Here is a 4,172-nt window from a genome sequence, read left to right on the forward strand (position 1 = left end):
CAATTCATGACAATGACGTTATCATAAAAGACATTATTATAAAAGACGTTATTACAAATCTTTCCGATACGACTACGAACACAGGAAAATATTACTCAGGTGTGAGACAGTTTTGCAAAAAATTCCAGCAAAATCGAAACCCCGGTTTACAGAGCAAGTGGGAATTGAATGATCATCATGTCAGAACGTTATCAAATAGGATCTGGGCATTTACTCCCACATGTTTCCTGCTGCACATGAGCTAATGTTCCACACCAACAGTGCGTGTTTAGTTCTCACCGTGGTTTCTGAATGGAAAGCTATCGAGGCATCTCGACCCTTATGCTTTCATTTCTTTAGATAAGGATGGGTTCAGTGCGTTCGGGTATGTGAACTCACCGATTACATTCCTCCATGCAAATCCTCGTGAAGACTTTGATAAACCGCTGCATAGTGTTTGTAGCGCAACATTCCGGTCAGTTTCAGTTTGCCCGTTAAGTATCTATTGTAATAATAATTTTAAAAACTTTGATACATCGTATTACCGTAAGCTACTTTCTTCTGGATTTATCTACGGCTCAGACATTACCAGTTTACATCAATTTCGGCGGTTCTCTCAGTTACGAGGGGACCAAATCCCCGTCTTCTCTGGTCAACCGCATTGAGATTCTGTTTTTTTGTGTCGAGTAGGGGTCGCCAGTTTAGAGAGCATCAGTCCACACCAGGCATGTGGATGTGGTCTTAATTGAGTCAGACCGCTTGGTTATGGAATGCCTATCACCAACTCCAATCCCAAAGATCTATCCCTTGACTGGTATTGCACCTCCTCCTGTAAGACGCGGAGTGATTCGTAACGCGAGTGCTGCAAATTAGTCTGAAAGTCACTTCAGGTTCGTGTATGGTCGTTCAAGAGAGCAGTGATAAGAGCTGAATGAGAGGATCACTTATCTAGTGACACGGCTTCACCACAAGGCACTAATTCATTTTACAAGCTACGGCGAAATTACGAGTATTTCGGTAAAAAACCTATCAGTCGAATAACATTTCCCAGGTTCTCTTCTCACACCGTCAGTATTGTAACGACAAGAGTAAATCCACACGCGCAAGAAAGATTCCTATGTAGTACTTATAAATAATACTTTATTACAAAAAGTAGAAAATGAACTCATTCACAACCAATGTCTTCGGGGACGCAACTCCATACGGCGTGAACGCACAATTTGTAATCTCCCTGATTTTTTTGATACAAAAGAAATTGTAAATCTCTGAGGTTGTCGTTCGCTAACGCTAAGTAATAACTCTGAAATTATTGTTTGGTCGGAAGTCTATCACTGATGAACCACTATCACAAAATCAAAACTCCACCGCCGTATACCGTCCAAGGAACACGCTTTCACACTGAGGCCGAGATCAGTAGAGGAGATGGTGTAACACCGATAGGTTAATGTATAATCTATGCAAGGTCTCTGCTGACATTGTAGTCTAGTGTATCGGCATAGTCAAGATTATTGGTTGTGTAAATACACTGAAGAGCCAAAGAAACTGGTACACCTGCCTAATATTGTGTAAGGCCACCGCGAGCACTCAAAAAAGCCGCAACACGAAGTGGCAAGGACTCGACTCAGGTTTAAAGTAGCACTGGAGGGAATTGACACCATGAATCCTGCAGAGCTGTCCATAAATCCATAAGGGTACGAACGGGTGGAGATCTCTTCTGTACAGCACGTTGCAAGGCATCCCAGATATCCTCAATAACGTTCGTGTCTGTCGAGTTTGGTGGTCAGCGGAAGTGTTTAAAGTCAGAAGGGTGCTCCTGGAGCCACTCTGTAGCAATTCTGGATGTGTGGGGTGTCACAGTGTCCTGCTGGAGTTGCCCAAGTCCATCGAAATGCACAACGGACATGAATGGATGCAGGTGACCAGACAGGATGCTTACGTACGTGTCACCTGTCACAGTCGTATCTAGACGTACCCGGGGTCCAATATCACTCCAACTGCACACGCCCCGCCCCATATCATTACAGAGCCTCCACCAGCTTGAACAGCCCCTGATGACAGACGGGGTCCATAGATTCATGAAGTTGTCTCCATACCCATACATGTCCATCCGCTTGATACAATTTGAAACGAGACTCGTCCGACCAGGCAACATGTTTCCAGTCATAAACAGTAAAATGTCGGTGTTCACGGGCCCAGGCGAGATGTAAAGCTTTGTGTTGTGAAGTCATCAAGTACATGACTGGGCATTCGGTTCCGGAAGCCCATATCGATGATGTTTCGTTGAAAGGTCCGCGCGCTGACTCTTGTTAATGGCCCAGCATTGAACTCTGCAGCGATTTGCAGAAGGCTTACACTTCTGTCACGTTAAACGCTTCTCTGCAGTCGTCGTTGGTCCCGTACTTGCAGGATCTTTTTCCTACCGGAGCGATGTCGGAGATCTGATGTTTTATCGGATTTCTAATTTTCAAGATACACTCGTGAAATGGTCGTACGGAAAAATCACCACTTCATCACTACCTCGTTGATGCTGTGTTCCATTGCTCGTGCTCCGACTATAGCACCACGTTCAAACTCATTTACATCTTGATAACCTGCCACTGTAACAGCAGGAACCGATCCAACAATTGCGCCAGACACTTGCTGTCCTATATAGGCGTTGCCGACCGCAACGCCGTATTCTGCCTGTTTCATATCTCTGTATTTGAATACGCATGTCTATACCAGTTTCTTTGGCGCTTCAATGTATGTAATAATCATGATAATTATTTTGGCGTTTTAAGAAATTATGTTGCAATTGCACCTCTGGTTTTATGTGTAATAGTCTGTGAACGTAATAATTTGTAAAAACTCTGTATATTTTACTGGTCCATAAGTAGGGAAGCTAAATAAAAAACCTGTAGCAAAGCCCCGCCGCTACGGAAGTAGTTCGACGAGACTGGAAAAGGTGGACTTGACGAGCAAGGCTTTGATATCTTTGTGGCGAGTTAGTCGAGTTCTGACTGTGTTACCGAGTGGTCAGAGACAGTCTTGGTCAGCTATTGTGGCATAAATTGAGGTATGAAGAGCTTGCGAGCATGTAAATTAGTCTCGGATGGAACGTAAAGAGGTCTATCGACCATGGTTTCATTGTTTACCACGTTTGGTTAAATTTACGGTGCCAAGAAGAGCTATATCGCCTTGGCTAACATCAAGACCCATGGTTGCTATACCGACAATTTGATAGCCACTGTAGTTTGCCACAAGCGCTGCCAGTTCCAGCAGAATTGTCATCTAATTATGTACAGTCGTGCTCAAAAGTATCTGAACGACTTGAATTGCATTTCGCCTGATTCGCATGCAACCCACATAACGCAGCTGTCTAGCAGGTCCTCTAATCGCTCCTCGGTACAGTCGTTCGACTATTGAAAATGGTTCCAACAAGTCACCACTGGAAAACACTGCTCTGTATCGCAATAACTCAAGATGTAAAGTAATACCAAGGTACTATAAATATCAGAGAACTCCTTATCACAGATAAGATTGCCCTTAAGGCTTGTAAGCCCACATTTATTACAATAAATGACATACCTGAAATGTTACCACTCTCATTATTACGTCAGATACGTAATGCACGTATTAAGCTCGTCGTATTCATGATTTCCTCTTCAAAGTAACATACCGTACTTATTGATTAACACAAAATGACATTAAAAATTTAAGTTATTCACGAGCAGCTAGTTGAGAATATGTATGAACTTCAAATGACACGGCATATGGATTCAAACCCAGGACACGCAGACTAAGCAGAGACTTCGTGACTGACGGAAACTAACAGTCATTCCTGACTAGGCATACAGAGAGTGATATACTTCGATTTTAGACAGTATCAGATAGCAAATATCAACTTTAAATTACATAACATAAACATTTTTAACGGACGCGAATTCCTACCCAGCATCAATTGTACCAGTTAACGAACTACGAGAGATGTTAAATATTGCTTCTTTATAAGTAACGTGCCGTGAGATACAGCTTTGTGTTGGACAGGGATTCGAACCCAGAATCTAATAGGATTGTTATCAAAGCACAATCAACTGTGACATATCGGATTTTCTCGGCAGTAGCCAGATGTTTTAACTGAAATGACGAGACGAAACATTAATTTCTTCCTTCCCAGAACTCCAACCTGGCACCTATCGCTGTTATATTCTAGA

Source organism: Schistocerca americana, chromosome 2, assembly GCF_021461395.2.
Source record: "Schistocerca americana isolate TAMUIC-IGC-003095 chromosome 2, iqSchAmer2.1, whole genome shotgun sequence".
In the NCBI taxonomy this organism is placed as follows: domain Eukaryota; kingdom Metazoa; phylum Arthropoda; class Insecta; order Orthoptera; family Acrididae; genus Schistocerca; species Schistocerca americana.